At 41.7% G+C, this 18,096-nt stretch overlaps 1 protein-coding gene and 1 pseudogene across 4 annotated transcripts in view; one reads left to right on the top strand and one right to left on the bottom strand.

The window, feature by feature from the left end:
* PLBD1 (phospholipase B domain containing 1) overlaps window positions 1–18,096 on the bottom strand; it is an 89,032-nt gene that overhangs the window by 39,216 nt on the left and 31,720 nt on the right. The window lies entirely within an intron of this gene.
* Window positions 9,684–10,927, top strand: LOC100139276 (dnaJ homolog subfamily A member 1-like; annotated as a pseudogene).

The raw sequence follows: 18,096 nt of genomic DNA, 5'->3' as shown, positions 1-18,096 counted from the left end.
ATAACAAACACCCAAGGATCCACTAGTCAACTATATTAAATCATTCATTATATTTTATTATATTTGTTTCATATTTTTAAAAAAGGTATAAAACATAAGCTAGAATTGAAGTGCCGACATTAATTGTCCTCCCTTCTCCCTTCTTCCTGGCCTTTCCCTGGTCGCTCAGAGGGTAAAGCGTCTGCCTGCAATGCAGGAGACCTGGATTCGATCCCGGGGTCAGAAAGATCCCCTGGAGAAGGAAATGGCAACCCACTCCAGCACTCTTGCCTGGAAACTCCCATGGATGGAGGAGCCTGGTGGGCTACAGTCCATGGGGTCGCTAGGAGTTGGACACGACTGAGTGACTTCACTTTCATTTTTCACTCTTATGCTTTGGAGAAGGAAATGACAACCCACTCCAGTGTTCTTGCCTTGAGAATCCCAGGGATGGGGGAGCCTGGTGGGCTGCCGTCTATGGGGTCGCACAGAGTCGGACACGACTGAGCGACTTCACTCACTCAATCTCCATAGAGGTAACTGCAATCTTGAATCAGTATTTATTATTCTCATACACATTTTAATACATATATGTATTTAAATATTTAATCATAAATAATGTAGAGCATTGCACCCAAGTACTGCATTTCGGAGTCTTTAGTTGACAATGAGGGCTACTCCATTTCTTCTAAGGTATTCTTGCCCATAGTAGTAGATATAATGGTCACCTGAATTAAATTCACCCATTCTAGTCCATTTTAGTTCACTGATTCCTAAAATGTCAATGTTCACTCTTGCCATCTCCTGTTTGACCACTTCCAATTTGCCTTGATTCATGGACCTAACATTCCAGGTTCCTATGCAATATTGTTTTTTACAGCATTGGACTTTACTTCCATCACCAGTCACATCCACAACTGGGCGTTGTTTTTGCTTGGCTCCATCTCTTCATTCTTTCTGGAGTTATTTGTCCACTTATCTCCAGTAGCATATTGGGCACCTACTGACCTGGGGAGTTCATCTTTCAGTGTCATATATTTTTGTTCTCAAGGCAAGACTACTGGAGTGGTTTGCCATTCACTTCTCCCTTCTCCAGTGAACCACATTTTGTCAGAACTGTCCAGCATGACCCATCCATCTTGGGTGGCCCTAAATGGCATGACTCATAGTTTCATTGAGTTAGACAAGGCAGTGATCCATGTGATCAGTTTGGTTAGTTTTCTACGACTTTGGTTTGCTTTCTATCTGCCTCTGATAGATAAGGTTAAGAGGCTTATGGAAGCTTCCTGATGGGAAAGACTGACTGGGGTTCCAAAGAATAGCAAGGAGATAAAAAAGCCTTCCTAACTGATCAGTGCAAAGAAACAGAGGAAAAACAATAGAATGGGAAGGACCAGAGATCTCTTCAAGAAAATCAGAGATACCAAAGGAACATTTCATGCAAAGATGAGCTCAATAAAGGACAGAAATAATATGGACCTAACAGAAGCAGAAGATATTAAGAAGAGGTGGCAAGAATACACAGAAGAACTATACAAAAAAGATCTGCATGACCCAGATAACCACAATGGTGAGATCACTCACCTAGAGCCAGAGTGTGAGTGTGATCACTCACCTAGAGCCATACATCCTGGAATGTGAATCAAGTAGGCCTTAGGAAGCACTATTATGAACAAAGTTAGTGGAGGTGATGGAATTCCAGTTGAACTATTTCAAATCCTAAAAGATGATGCTGTGAAAGTTCTTCATTCAATATGCCAGCAAATTTGGAAAACTCAGCAGTGGCCACAGGACTGAAAAAGGTCAGTTTTCATTCCAAACCCAAAGAAAGGCAATGCCAAAGAATGTTAAAACTACCACACAATTGCACTCATCTCACATGCTCAAAATTCTCCAAGCTAGACTTCAACAGTACCTGAACCGTGAACTTCCAGATGTTCAAGCTGGATTTAGAAAAGGCAGAGGAACCAGTGATCAAATTGACAAGATCTGTTGGATCACTGAAAAAGCAAGAAAGTTCCATAAAAACATCTACTTCTACTTTATTGACTACATGAAAGCCTTTGACAGTGTGGATCACAACAAACTGGAAAATTCTTAGAGATGGGAATACCAGACCACCTTACCTTCCTCCTGAGAAATCTGTATGCAGGTCAAGAAGCAACAGTTAGAACTGGACATGGAAGAATGGACTGGTTCCAAATTGGGAAAGGAGTACATTAAGGCTGTATATTGTCACCCTGCTTATTTAACTTATATGCAGAGTACATCATGTGACATGCTGGGCTGGATGAAGCACAAGCTGGAATCAAGATTTCAGGGAGAAATATCAATAACCTCAGATGTGCAGATGACACTACCCTTATGGCAGAAGCGAAGAGGAACTAAAGAGCCTCTTGGTGAAAGTGAAAGAGGAGAGTGAAAAAGCTGGTTTAAAACTCAACATTCAGAAAACTAAGATCATGGCATCCGGTCCCATTACTTCATGGCAAATAGATGGGGAAACAATGGAAACAGTAAAGGACTTTATTTTTGGGGGCTCCAAAATCACTGCAGATGGTGATTGCAGCCATGAAATTAAAAGATGCTTGCTCCTTGGAAGAAATGCTATGACAAACCTAGACATTATATTAAAAAGCAGAGAGATTACTTTGCCGACAAAGGTCCATCTAGTCAAAGCTACGGTTTTTCCAGTAGTCATATATGGATGTGAGAGTTGGACCATAAAGAAAGCTAAGCGCTGAAGAACTGATGCTTTTGAACTGTGTTGTTGGAGAAGACTCTTGAGAGTCCCTTGCACTGCAAGGAGATCAAACCAGTCAATTGTAATGGAAATCAGTCCTGAATTGGAAGGACTGATGCTGAAGCTGAAGCTCCAATACTTTGGCCACCTGATTCGAGGAACTGACTCACTGGAAAAGACCCTGACGCTGGGAAAGATTGAAGGCAGGAGGAGAAGGGGACAACAGAGGATGAGATGGCTGGATGGCGCCCCAACTTACTGGATATGAGTTTGAGCAAGCTCTGGGAGTTGGTGATGGACAGGGAAGCCTGGTGTGCTGCAATTCATGGGGTTGCAAAGAGTTGGACATGACTGAGCGATTGAACTAAACTGAATGTATAGCATTATTTATCATGTTTCAGAACATATATAAACAAGTAAATAATATCATACCATCTACCACTCTAACTTGTTGTTTCCACATGACATTTTTAAAATTTTTTGCATTTAGTGTCATAATATTTATTTAATACAAATCTATAGTATTAAATTACATTAATATAATTTATTCTGGAAGTGGTCTAAATAACATGGTCAACTCTTTTTTTAAATACTTTAGTTGGAGGATAATTGCTTTACAATATTGTGTTTGTTTCTGCCATATATCAGCATGAATCAGTGATAGGTATACATACATCCCCTCCCTCTTGAACCTCCTTCACACCTCCCACCCCTCCATATGACATTTTAAAAGAATTATCTATGTTATTATCAGATTAAATTTATTATTTTCATGTGCTGATGGTATTCCATACTATGACTATGTAAAAATTCATTTATGCAGTCCTATGATGCAGCCAAAGCAAAAACAATACCCAGCTGTGGATGTGACTGGTGATAGAAGCAAGGTCCAATGCTGTAAAGAGCAATATTGCATAGGAACCTGGAATGTCAGGTCCATGAATCAAGGCATATTGGAAGTGGTCAAACAAGAGATGGCAAGAGTGAATGTTGACATTCTAGGAATCAGCGAACTCAAATGGACTGGAATGGGTGAATTTAACTCAGATGACCATTATATCTACTACTGCGGGCAGGAATCCCTCAGAAGAAATGGAGTGGCCATCATGGTCAACAAAAGACTCCGAAATACAGTACTTGGATGCAATCTCAAAAATGACAGAATGATCTCTGTTCGTTTCCAAGGCAAACCATTCAATATCACAGTAATCCAAGTCTATGCCCCAACCAGTAACGCTGAAGAAGCTGAACGGTTCTATGGAGACCTACAAGACCTTTTAGAACTAACACCCCAAAAAGATGTCCTTTTCATTATAGGGGACTGGAATGCAAAAGTAGGAAGTCAAGAAATACCTGGAATAACAGGCAAATTTGGCCTTGGAATAGGGAATGAAGCAGGGCAAAGACTAATAGAGTTTTTCCAAGAAAATGCACCGGTCATAGCAAACACCCTCTTCCAACAACACAAGAGAAGACTCTATACATGGACATCACCAGATGGTCAACACCGAAATCAGATTGATTATATTCTTTGCACCCAAAGATGGAGAAGCTCTATACAGTCAACAAAAACAAGACCAGGAGCTGACTGTGGCTCAGACCATGAACTCCTTATTGCCAAATTCAGACTTATATTGAAGAAAGTAGGGAAAACCACTAGACCATTCAGGTATGACCTAATCAAATCCCTTATGATTATACAGTGGAAGTGAGAAATAGATTTAAGGGCCTAGATCTGATAGATAGAGTGCCTGATGAACTATGGAATGAGGTTCGTGACATTGTACAGGAGACAGGGATCAAGACCATTCCCATAGAAAAGAAGTGCAAAAAAGCAAAATGGCTGTCTGGGGAGGACTTACAAATAGCTATGAAAAGAAGAGAAGCAGAAAGCAAAGGAGAAAAGGAAAGATACAAGCATCTGAATGCAGAGTTCCAAAGAATACCAAGGAGAGATAAGAAAGCCTTCCTCAGCGATCAATGCAAAGAAATAGAGGGAAACAACAGAATGGGAAAGACTAGAGATCTCTTCAAGAAAATCAGAGATACCAAAGGAACATTTCATGCAAAGATGAGCTCGATAAAGGACAGAAATGGTATGGACCTAACAGAAGCAGAAGATATTAAGAAGAGATGGCAAGAATACACAGAAGAAGTATACAAAAAAGATCTTCACGACCCAGAGAATCACGATGGTGTGATCACTGACCTAGAGCCAGACATCCTGGAATGTGAAGTCAAGTGGGCCTTAGAAAGCATCACTATGAACAAAGCTAGTGGAGGTGATGGAATTCCAGTTGAGCTATTTCAAATCCTGAAAGATGATGCTGTGAAAGTGCTGCACTCAATATGCCAGCAAATTTGGAAAACTCAGCAGTGGCCACAGGACCAGAAAAGGTCAGTTTTCATTCCAAACCCAAAGAAAGGCAATGCCAAAGAATGTTGAAACTACCGCACAATTGCAGTCATCTCACACGCTAGTAAAGTAATGCTCAAAATTCTCCAAGCCAGGCTTCAGCAATATGTGAACCATGAACTTCTAGATGTTCAAGCTGGTTTTAGAAAAGGCAGAGGAACCAGAGATCAAATTGCCAACATCCCCTGGATCATTGAAAAATCAAGACAGTTCCAGGAAAATATCTGTTTCTGCTTTATTGACTATGCCAAAGCCTTTGACTGTGTGGATCACAATAAACTGTGGGAAATTCTGAAAGAGATGGGAATACCAGCACACCTGATCTGCCTCTTGAGAAATCTGTATGCAGGTCAGGAAGCAACAGTTAGAACTGGACATGGAACAACAGACTGGTTCCAAATAGGAAAAGGAGTTCGTCAAGGCTGTATATTGTCACCCTGTTTATTTAACTTATATGCAGAGTACATCATGAGAAACGCTGGACTGGAAGAAACACAAGCTGGAATCGAGATTGCTAGGAGAAATCTCAATAACCTCAGATATGCAGATGACGCCACCCTTATGGCAGAAAGTGAAGAACTCAAAAGCCTCTTGATGAAAGTGAAAGTGGAGAGTGAAAAAGTTGGCTTAAAGCTCAACATTCAGAAAACGAAGATCATGGCATCTGGTCCCACCACTTCATGGGAAATAGATGGGGAAACAGTGGAAACAGTGGCAGACTTTATTTTTCTGGGCTCCAAAATCACTACAGATGGTGACTGCAGCCATGAAATTAAAAGACGCTTACTCCTTGGAAGGAAAGTTATGACCAACCTAGATAGCATATTCAAAAGCAGAGACGTTACTTTGCCAACAAAGGTTCATCTAGTCAAGGCTATGGTTTTTCCAGTGGTCATGTATGGATGTGAGAGTTGGACTGTGAAGAAAGCTGAGCACCAAAGAATTGATGCTATTGAAGTGTGGTGCTGGAGAAGACTCTCGAGAGTCCCATGGACTGCAAGGAGATCCAACCAGTCCATTCTGAAGGAGATCAGCCCTGGGATTTCTTTGGAAGGAATGATGCTGAACCTGAAACTCCAGTACTTTGGCCACCTCATGCGAAGAGTTGACTTATTGGAAAAGACTCTGATGCTGGGAGGGATTGGGGGCAGGAGGAGAAGGGGACGACATAAGATGAGATGGCTGGATGGCATCACTGACTCGATGGACATGAGTCTGAGTGAACTCCGGGAGTTGGTGATGGACAGGGAGGCCTGGCGTGCTGCGATTCATGGGGTCGCAAAGAGTCGGACATGACTGAGTGACTGATCTGATCTGATGATAAACATTTAACTGGTTTTTAATTTTTCACTATTATAATACAACTTCAAACATTCTTGTAAATATCTCTTTTTACACATTTGTTTTTCTAGAATATATATATATACACACACACATATAAAAATGCTGGGGTGAATATTCTATATACCTAGAGTTATAGATATTGCCAAATTGTTCTCCATAGTGATTGTACCAAATTACATTCTTCTGAACTACATGTTAGATTTCTCTTTGTTCCATAGCCTCACCAACACTTGGCATATCAGACTTTCAAATTTTCAACAATTTGATGTATTTGAAATGATATGTTGTTTTAATTTCCATTCCCCTCAGGATTATTGGCTATTTGAGCTTCTTTAAAACTTATTTTAAAAATTAAATGTCCCTCATATGATATACAGTAAGCATTTTTGGTGAGCTATACTTGACATATAACATTGTGTAATGATTTGATACATTTATCTGTTTCAGTATGATTGCCACCATAGTATTAGTTAACACCTCTATCATGGTTGCTGCTGCTGCTACTGCTAAGTCACTTCAGTCGTGTCCGACTCTGTGTGACCGCACAGACGGCAGCCTACCAGGCTCCTCCTTCCCTGGGATTCTCCAGGCAAGAACGCTGGAGTGAGTTGCCATTTCCTTCTCCAATGCATGAAAGTGAAAAGTGAAAGGGAAGTCGCTCAGTCATGTCTGACTCTTCACGACCCCATGGACTGCAGCCTACCAGGCTCCTCCATCCATGGGAGTTTCCAGGCAAGAGCACTGGAGTGGGTTGCCATTGCCTTCTCCGTCTATCGTGGTACATAATTATAATTTCATTTTTTGTGATGAGAACAATTAAGATCTAATCTCTTGGCAGCTCTGAAGTTTACAATCAGGATGGTTGATTACAACCACTACACTGTGCCTTAGATCTCTAGGACTTATTTACCTACTGGTGGCATGTTAGTGTCCTTGACCAACATCTCCTCAATTGAACGATTTTATTTATTTATTTTTTTGAACATTTTTAATTAATGAAAATAATCCTTTTACATCTATTGTGATTTTAATATACTTGGATTCATTTTTATAATATTCATTTTATAATCTGTCCTGTTTTCCAATTACCATCCCTTTCTTCATCGTTCTTTTATATTTTCCCTATTAGATAACATTTTATTATCCTTCTTTTAGCTTCTGCTAATTTAGAAGCCATAAAATGTACAATTGACTTTTGAACAACATGTGTTTGTATTACAAGGGTCCACTTACATGTGGATAAAGAAAAAAATACATACTCTTTAAATATGGAGGGCCAATTATAAGTCTACATGAGGGTTTTTGATTGCATAGGGCTGGGGATGGGTGTACCAATGCCTCTAACCCCAGCATTGTTCAAGGGTCAGCTGTATGTCCACCCTGAGGGCTGCTGCTGCTGCTGCTGGTGCGTCACTTCAGTCGTGTCCGACTCTGTTCGACCCTATAGACAGCAGCCCACCAGGTTCCCCTGTCCCTGGGATTCTCCAGGCAAGAACACTGGAGTGGGTTGCCATTTCCTTCTCCAATGCAGGAAAGTGAAAAGTAAAAGTGAAGTCGCTCAGTCGTGTCCGACTCTTCTCGACCCCATGGACTGCAGCCTACCAGGCTCCTCCATCCATGGGATTTTCCAAGCAAGAGTACTGGAGTGGGGTGCCATTGCCTTCTCCGATCCTAAGGGCAACCATCATTAAAAATTTCAAAAACATTCATAACTATGCATTTTATTATAAAATCTAAGTGAATTTTTGTTTGTTTTTGGCTGCACAAAGTGGCAGATGAGATCTTAGTTCCCCGACCAGGGAGCAACCGGTGCCCCTGCAATGGAAGCACAGAGTCAACCACTGGACTACCAGGGAATTCCCATATAAAATCTAAATGAATTTTATATTTCTCTCCTCCAAACATATACATCTTAGCAAGCTTTACCTACCCACTGACATCATCCATCATGTTATTGTTAGAAGATTTAGTTTTACCTTTTCAATTAAAAAAATTAAAATTTTTCAAAGTTTTACAATTAAATCTTATTTTCTTTCTTTCTTGTGTTAATGATTGTTCCTTATATCCCAAATATTCCCTCCTGCTATTCTTGTCAGTGTATGTCCTATAATATCAACAGGTTAATAGAAGTCTGGGCATGGTGAAATATTTTATTTATCTAAAAATATCCTTATTTTGCCCTTGCTCTTGGATAATTTAAATGGTTTTAAAACTCTAGTTATTTTTCCTTAGTACTTTAAAAATATTGGGCTTCCCTGATAGCTCAGTTGATAAAGATAAAATTATTCCCTTTATCCTCAGTTCTCTGTAGTTTCACCCTCTGGGTTGTAGCAATTTAATAGGCTGTGTCTTCTAACCAAGGACTCCTTTGTTTATTTGTTGTGTTTTTGCTGCACTACGTACCTTGTGGGATCTTAGGTCCCTGACCAGGGAATCGAACCTGGGCCCATGGCAGTAAAAGTGTTCAATCCTAACCACTGGACTGCTGGGGAACACTGAAAGTGTTTTGTTTTTTGTTTTTTCCTTTCTTTGCTTTGGCTGCACTGGGTGATTTGCAGGATCTCGGTTCCCCAAGCAGGAACTGAACTTGGGCCATGGCAGTGAAAGCCTGGAATCCTAACCACTAGGCCATAGGGAATTCCCTTCACGTCTTTTTCAATTTTGATCAATTCTCAACTACTACCCTGTTAACTCCTCCTTATCTGAAATTCCCTCCACTTTTTGTTTATATTGTTTTTTTCTGGGGCTTCTGATAGACATATGTTGGAGTTTCTTAATCAAATCTCTCTATTTAATAACAGCTCTCTCATTATTTTTACCCCTTTCTCTCTCTGGGCAGTGTACTATGTAAATCCCTCAATACCAGTGTTTGATTCAGAAATTATTTCTCTGACTTTGTCTTGGCCAAGGTTTACCCACTTATTAATATTTTAAAAAATTAATTTCCCTAATTTTCATTTATATTTCAAACAAGTTCTTATTAAATATCTACCTGTCTTCTTATCTTCCTTCTTGTCCCACTAATTCTTCAAGTTTTCCTTCATTTATAACTTAGAGTACCTTAAGCATATTTAAAGTGTTTGTTCCCAAGACAAGGGCCCAGTGAGAGGCGGAGGAGCTGTGGCTGCCTGAGCTGTGCACAGCAACTCGCTCCTCCCCACTCCCTGACACTGGCATCGGCCTGCTAATTGGCAGGTGAAAATGGTGAAAAAAACTACTTCTTATGATGTCTTGGGGGGTCAAACCCAATGCCACCCAAGAAGAATTGAAAAAGGCTTACAGGAAACTGGCCTTGAAGTACCACCCTGATAAGAATCCAAATGAAGGTGAGACATTTTAATGGATTTCTCAAGCTTATGAAGTGCTCTCTGATGCAAAGAAAAGGGAATCATACGACAAAGGAGGAGAACAGGCAATTAAAGACGGTGGAGCAGGTGGTGGTTTGGGCTCCCCCACGGACATCTTTGATATGTTTTTCAGAGGAGGAGACAGGATGCAGAGAGAGAGAGGGAGGTAAAAACGTTGTGCGTCAACTTGCAGTAACCTTTTTATATAATGGTGCAACAAGAAAAGTAGCTCTGCAAAAGAATGTGATTTGTGACAAATGTGAAGGCTGAAGTGGTAAGAAAGGAGTGGCAGAATGCTGTCCCAGTTGCCAAAGTACTGGAATACAAATAAGAATTCATCAAATAAGACCTAGAATGGTTCAGCAAATTCAGTCTGTCTGCATGGACTGCCAGGGCCATGGGGAGTGGATCAGTCCTAAAGATAGATGTAAAAGCCACAACAGAAGGAAGACAGTTTGAGAAAAGAAAATTCTAGAAGTTCATATTGACAAAGGCGTGAAAGATGGCCACAAGATAACATTCCATGGTGAAGGAGACCAAGAACCAGGACCGGAGCCAGGAGATATTATCCTTGCTTTAGATCAGAAGGACCATGCTGTTTTTACTCAACAAGGAGAAGACCTTTTCATGTGTATGGATATACAGTTGACTGAGGCATTGTGTGGCTTCCAGAAGCCAATATCTACTCTTGACAACTGAATCATAGTCATCACTTCTCATCCAGGTCAGATTGTTACCCATGGAGATCTCAAGTGTGTGCTAAATGAAGGCATGCCAATTTATCATAGGCCATATGAAAAGGGTCGCCTAATCATTGAATTTAAAGTAAACTTTCCTGAGAATGGCTTTCTCTCTCCTGATGAACTCTCTTTGCTGGAAAAATTTCTGCCTGAGAGGAAGGAGGTAGAAGAGACTGATGAAATGGACCAGGTAGAATTAGTGGACTTTGATCCAAATCAGGAACGATGGCACCATTACAACGGAGAAGCATATGTGGATGATGAACATCATCCTAGGGGTGGTGTTCAGTGTCAGACCTCTTAGTAGGGTCCGTGAATAACACTCACTGCGAGTGTTTTATTTGCAGTAGTGATTGAGTGAAGGGCTATAATCATAATATGCTCACTACTTGCTTTTGTTTTAATATTCAACTATAGTAGTGTTTTAAAAGTTAAATGAAGAATAAACTGGAATATAAAAGCTCTGACTTCGCCCTGTATGTATGATGACTTAAGTGTGCAAGATAAGTTTAATACTTGTAAAAACTACTTTAAAAAATTTCCCCTAGCATTTGTTCGGAGAAGGCAATGGCACCCCACTCCAGTACTCTTGCTTGGAAAATCCCAAGGACGGAGGAGCCTGTTAGGCTGCAATCCATGGGGTCGCTAAGAGTCGGACACGACTGAGCGACTTCACTTTCACTTTTCCCTTTCATGCATTGGAGAAGGAAATGGCAGCCCACTCCAGTACTCTTGCCTGGAGAATCCCAGGGACGGGGGAGCCTGGTGGGCTGCCGTCTATGGGGTCGCACAGAGTCGGACACGACTGAAGTGACTTAGCATAGCATTTGTTAGGCCATACTTTGTAATTGATTTCAGCTATGTACATGGAATAGCTTAGACTGAAATGCCAGGTATATGTATTGACTTCAGGGTATGACCCTTAATTGTTAAGCTATGAAATTAAAATTGTATTTAACTGGCAGTCAGACAAAGAACTTAATTTGTAGAGAAGTGTTGGTCTGTATAGTTGTATTAAGTGGGATTCACTGTGATGCTTCTATATTTATTCTATTGCCTCAACTGTTATTTGAAGATAGCATGCTGTACAATTTAATTTAGCCTGTGCTATCAGTGATAGAAATGATGCCTTTCTAAAGAAGGGGTTTATCATAACATGCTGCTTCTTGAGGGCTTGCATTTATAGAATTGCATTCTCTTCTGCTGTGTCGTCTTTTATTAATATATATAGCTATTGGTCCTTGTTACTTTTTTTCCCTCCCCCTTCTCTTCAGACCACAGTAAGCCTTAGAGTAGTGACTTCTGGAGCAGGGAAACTTAGAGTGATGAGGCCTTTACATGGAGAAGTAATTTGCATGTATGAGATAGGAAGGTGTTTTTGTAGGTATGTTGTAGGCTTACTTTAAACCATTTAACTTATACTCCAGAGTAACTGTAATTTAATGTTGGTACTATAGCAAATTATGATGAATAGCTTTAATTGTATGTTTAAAATCATATGTTCACAAGCTTAAATCTGGGTATCAGAATTTAAGCAATTCTTGAAATGTATGAATGTCTCTTTAATATACTGATTACAAAGCAAAAGAAAACAATTCTTCAAGTTTTCCTTAAGCATATTTAAAGTGTTTGTCCCAAGGACAAGGGCCCAGCAGATCCATACTCCCTCTCTTTGTTTTCTGCCCCATTTCTGGTTCAAGAGTTGTTCAACCCTGTTTGGGGGACCAGCTATATTACCACGAAGCTCTCTTGTGGCACATTTTGTCTACCATTTGCTCTAAATTTAGAGCAGAGTAGGTCGAATTGTGAGCTCCTTGCACTCTCTGGACTGGAATTTTACCTAAAGTCTGAGTTCTGGTTTTCATTTGATGCTTTTTGTACTGTACTGTGCTGTGCTGTGCTGAGTCTTGTTCGACTCTTTGTGACCCCATGCACTGTAGCCTACCAGGCCTCTCTGTCTATGGAATTTTCCAGGCAAGAATATTGTAATGGGTTGCCATTTCCTACTCCAGGTAATTTTCCCGACCCAAGGATTGAACCTAATCTCTTGAGTCTCCTGCATTATCTGGTGGGTTCTTTACCACTTGCGCCACATGGGAAGCCTGAGGCTTTTGTTGACCTAGAGTTCAGCACTGTAAGCAGGCCATGACTCAGCTTTCAAAAATGGGAATTTGGCCCTCGGCACAGTGGAAATCTAGATATCCTTTATCTAAGAGTTTCTAGCACTGCAACTGGGTATCAGGATTTAAGCAATTCTTGAAATATATGAATGTCTCTTTAATATACTGATTACAAAGCAAAAGAAAACAATTCTTCAAGTTTTCCTTAAGCATATTTAAAGTATTTGTTTCAAGGACAAGGGCCCAGCAGATCCAGGCAAAAAACATTAAAATTCTTTGAAATCTCTTATGGTCCTTGACGTCAACAAACTTCATGAGGCCATTTCCTTCAAATTATTTTTAAGTATTTTTTTTTATTTGAGGAATTGCATTTAACTTTTATTTATATATCTCTTATGCTGCCATATTCTCTATCAAGTTGATCCCTTTTCTATCACCTCTAAAATGGAGGGAGAGAACAGCAATAAAGCTAGACAGGTATGTGGGTGACAGGTAAGAGATCTTCTGCCCTGGCCTCATAGTTCAGGGGAATGGAATGCAGAAACTACAGGTATGTTGGGTGACTTGATTTAGTTGCTTAGAAGCAAGAGCCCTGATGTTTCCCCTCCAAGGTTGCCTGGGGAAGCAGAGATGGCTTCCTGGACTGTCTGGGCTCATGAGCTAAATGCAGCAAACTCTGCACCCACCTTGAGTTTTAGCGGGCAGCCAAAGTTGCTCTTGTCAGGTCTAGGGTGGAATAAGAGGACATTGGGAGCTAATGAACCTTCTCGGGGCAGAGGACTAACACTTGGGATGACTATCGCAGCGTCAATGGCATTGATTGTGCAACTGGAGACCAGGGAGACCATGGAAGCCTCATCTGATGTCAGGTGGGGAAACACCAAAGCTAAAGACTCAGTGAGATCCTTCCACTTCCGTAGATGCTCCAGAGAAGGACACAAGACAGACAATCACTACTTAAACATCTCCCCTCCCTCCATGATGCCTCAGTAAAACCAGTCCATTCTGGAGACAAGTGTTTGGGACAGGAGTGTAATATTCTGAACTGCTTGTGGGTGCGTGCTCAGTCAAGTCTGATTCTTTGTGACCCTCTGTCCATTGGAATCTCCAGGCAAGAATACTGGAGTGCGTGGCCATGCCCTCCTCTAGCGGATCTTTCCAACCCAGGGATTAAACTCATGTCTCTTATGCTCCTGTATTGGCAGGCAGGTTCATTCCCCTAGGACTACCTGGGAAGCCTATTTTGAACTGACTTAGTCTCAATGATAAATTATTTTGTTCTTATTGAAATAACTATGGTCACATTTCTTGCCATGAGGAGGAATGGGCTCTTAACATTAAAATGATTTAAGTGAAAATGAAGTTCTTTTTTTTGGAAAAAAATAGTTTGTGGGCTATTGACCCACAGTGGTCACTCAGGTAAAGAAACAAAAGTCATACATTTTAGCTGAGGTCTCCACCACTGCATCTTGCCCAGCTCCATTCAGAGTTCCAGATCCTCTCTACTTTTCAGTCTATTTCAATACAGGCCATGTTTCTCAACTGGAGTGATTTTTCCATCCATTTGGCAATGTCTGGAGACATATTTCATTGTCACAATAGGGGGAGGGAAGGTGCAATTGGCATCTAGTGGGTAAATAGCAAGGACGTTGCTAAACATCCTACAATGCACAACAAAGGATAATTCAATCCCTGATGTTAAAGTGCTGAGGCTGAGAAACCCTGAAACAGAGGAACATTCACCCTGACTTGGGGGTGGAGCTGAGAGGTCCACAGCACAGTAGACAGGACAGATGGAGATAGAGGAGGGTAATTAGGCTAGGATTATTAAAATTGCTTCTTTCTTTTTTGGGTGAGGGCTAAATTTTTTGATTCTGACATTCAGAGCAGGTGAAGAGAAACCTGTACCTTGAGATCAGAAATGGAGGCTTCGCCTGATTCTGCCCCATCTAGGGGCCCTGAGGAACACAGTCCACTCACAGCCCCCTCAGAAGGCTGAGGCCCTTCTCTGACCCTTGGCCCTGGGACTCTACATTTCGTGTGTGTTATAGCAACACCGGACAGCAGATAAGAGCAGAGGCTTTGAATTCTGAGCTCAAAGCTCGACCTACTCCTTCAGGGCTCTTCGACCATATGAAAGACTCCCAGCTTCTCCATGTCTCTGAATTCTCATCAAACAGAACCCACACCAGTCTCCAGATCAAGGATGTGTTAGATTTAGCTCCAGCTCCTATGGTGTGTAAAGTCAGTAAGTTTCCTCCTAAGCTGGCGGAGACTTCACCCACCTTTCCATCTCTCACACACTCGTATGCCCACTTTTCCTTAAATCTATCTGCATTATGTTAATACCATATCACTTGATATGGTATAGCCCACTCCAGCATTCTTGCCTGGAAAATGACATGGACAGAAAAGCCTGGTGGGCTACAGTCCATGGGGTCGCAAAGAGTCGGACACGACTGAGTGAGTTTCACTTAGTGCTTGTCAGGAGCTCCCTCCTACTCTTTCCTAGCTGTTTTGATTTCCTACTTCCTTTAGTAGGAACGGGCTCCTGTAGTATTTCCCATTGTGATTAATCTATTTGTGTTTGTACGTGTTGTGTGCATGTGCATGGACTCCATAGCCAGATAGCTTGTTTCCAAACCTGGCTTCTGCTTACTAGCTTTGTGACTTTCAGCTAGTTACTGAACTTCTCTGTGCCCTAGTTTTCTCATCAATGATAGGAAGATAATAATAATATATATCTTATAGCACTGTTATGGATGAAATAATTTAATGGGCTTCCCAGATGGCTCAGTGGTAAAGAATCCACTTGCCAATGCAGGAGACACAAGAGTCGTGCATTCAATTCCTGGGTCAGGAAGATCGCCTAGAGGAGGAAATAGCAACCCACTCCAGGGAGATCCAGACCACCGTGAGCTTGCTGCTACCTGGGGAGCTGGCCAAGCACGCCGTGTCCAAGGGCACTAAGGCTGTCACCAAGTATACCAGCTCCAAGTAAATATAATATGCCTAGCCGATGTTAATGGAGAAGGCAATGGCACCCCACTCCAGTACTCTTGCCTGGAAAATCCCATGGACGGAGGGCCTGGTGGGCTGTAGTCCATGCGGTTGCTAAGAGTCGGACACGACTGAGTGACTTCACTTTCACGTTCACTTTCCAGTATTCTTGCCTGGAGAAGCCCATGGACAGAGGAGCCTGGTGGGCTACAGCCCACGGGGTCACAAAGAGTCAGACACAACTGAGCATACACACACCTCATACAAGTAATATAACATATATAAAATGTTTTGAACAATGCTTGACATATTTTAAATTATATATATATGCCAGTCGTTATCATCATCATCACCATTTTGTGGTTCATGTTAATTTCCAAATAATTACTGGTTGATGTGTCATTTGATAATTTTAAGGGTGGAACTGTGTCTTACTTATCTTTGCTGTGTCTACAGCCTTGACCAGAAGCCATAGTCAGTTTCTAATATCAGAAGGAGCAAGTTTGGGGGTATGGAGGAGATTCTTGAAGTATCTGATGGTAAGACAAACATTGAAAAGGTTCCACCTTTTGACTGCTTTCCCTACTTTCTCTACTTGTGTCAAAATCTTGCTAGAATATCTTTTCATCATAGTTTCAGCAACTGTTGTGTCAACACATTAACTTAAAAAGAGTGAGCAAAGTACTGAGGAACTCACTCCCCACTGTCTCTCTGTTCCCAGAGCCCAGCACAAGGTAATATTCACAAGTGTTGGCTGCATGGAATTCACTCACCCAAGCTGCGTAAACCCTGAAGAAGTCATTTCTGCAGCTGCTCCAGCAATGCATGAGATAAGCTGCTTTGCTAAAAACTAGAGCAGACCAGGTCTCCACACCCTCATCACCATTCTTTCCACAAAGGTCTCATGACTCATTTTATTAAAAACCAATCTATGGCTGTTTATCAGCTTTTACCTCATTAGTGAGCCATCAGAGACTCTTAATTTGCAACTCTTAGGGAGCCACCCCAGTAGAGTTTAAAAAAAAAGAAAAAAGGAGGAAAGAATTCCATCTGGCCAAGGCTGCTAGACAGGGCATTACATGGAAATAGGTAGCTCACACTTCTGATTCATCTCTAATAAAACTGGAACAACAACAGGATTCAGTTCAACTTAACAAGCCTGTTAAGTAAGTGCTGGTGGCAGAAGTGCTGTGCTGGGCTTCTTGGGTATGCACAGATGAAAGATGGGGACCCTGTCCCCAAAGCACTAACAGATGGTGGAGGAGAAAGATGGGGCTTTGACCCAGTAGAAATGGAGTCAGGAAGAGCTTCATCAAGGAGACAGCACCTGAGATGGGTCTTGGAGGTTGAGCAGTATTTTGATCGGTAGAGATGTGAAGAGCAGCATCTGGCTCTTAGGAATCATAGTTCGAAGAGTTGCTAGGAAGGGGATGAGCAAGAGGCAGAAGGAGCATCACGGCACGGCTCATGGGCACATGTGAAATTCGTGGTGCACCACACAGGGAGGGGGTTCCTCGGGGGATGGGAGTGGGGCAGGGAAAGAAGAGGGAGAGTAGAGCATGAAGAAGAGCAAACCAGTGAGAGAAACCCCTGAAAACAGTGAGTGCCTGCTCTAAGCTGATGTGCTGCTGCTCCACACAAGATCACCCTGCAGAAGCAGCGCAGGTAGATGGCCGTGAGCTTCAGGATAAAGTATTGATACAAAGGGCTGGACCCAGGAGAATGTTGTAAAAGTTCAGAGAAGCAGCAAATTGCAGAATGCTTCAAAGGTGATGATGGAGCATATGAGGATATGTCTTTGCATTTTGATTTGGTTTCTTGAATATTTCATATTTCAAATGATATTTTCCGAGGTTGTCAAACCAACATCCTTGTCTATCTCAAGTCGTTCATTCCACGATCTCCAACCTTCCACACACTTCTGCCCTTAGGAGGTTCAAGAGACTATAAGGAACACTCCATTTTAAACATGGAAGAAAGTGGTAGGCCTATACCTTCTACTGCTCTTGGTAGCTGCCTGAGCAACTCTGTAAAATGAGAGGGAAACAAGGCAGCTCTTTCTTCTGGCCTCTGGCACAAACTCACCTTCTTTGCCCTAGCACCAAGGCTGTGTCTGGGTACGTGGGACTGTACTTTGCAAAACAGTCTCCAGCAGTATATGTTTTAAGTGGATGAAATGATGCCTGGGTATGAAGATGCTATTGCTTCTCATATAACTCCCCTTGTGTAGCTGAACAGAGAAGGCAATGGCACCCCACTCCAGTACTCTTGCCTGGAAAATCCCATGGGCGGAGGAGTCTGGTAGGCTGCAGTCCATGGGACGCTAAGAGTCAGAAACGACTGAGCGACTTCACTTTCACTTTTCACTTTCATGCATTGGAGAAGGAAATGGCAACCCACTCCAGTG

The sequence above is a fragment of the Bos taurus genome, chromosome 5 (assembly GCF_002263795.3).
Source record: "Bos taurus isolate L1 Dominette 01449 registration number 42190680 breed Hereford chromosome 5, ARS-UCD2.0, whole genome shotgun sequence".
NCBI classification, from domain to species: domain Eukaryota; kingdom Metazoa; phylum Chordata; class Mammalia; order Artiodactyla; family Bovidae; genus Bos; species Bos taurus.
Note: the sequence above shows the minus strand (reverse complement) of the source record. Positions and strands in the feature narration are given on the sequence as shown.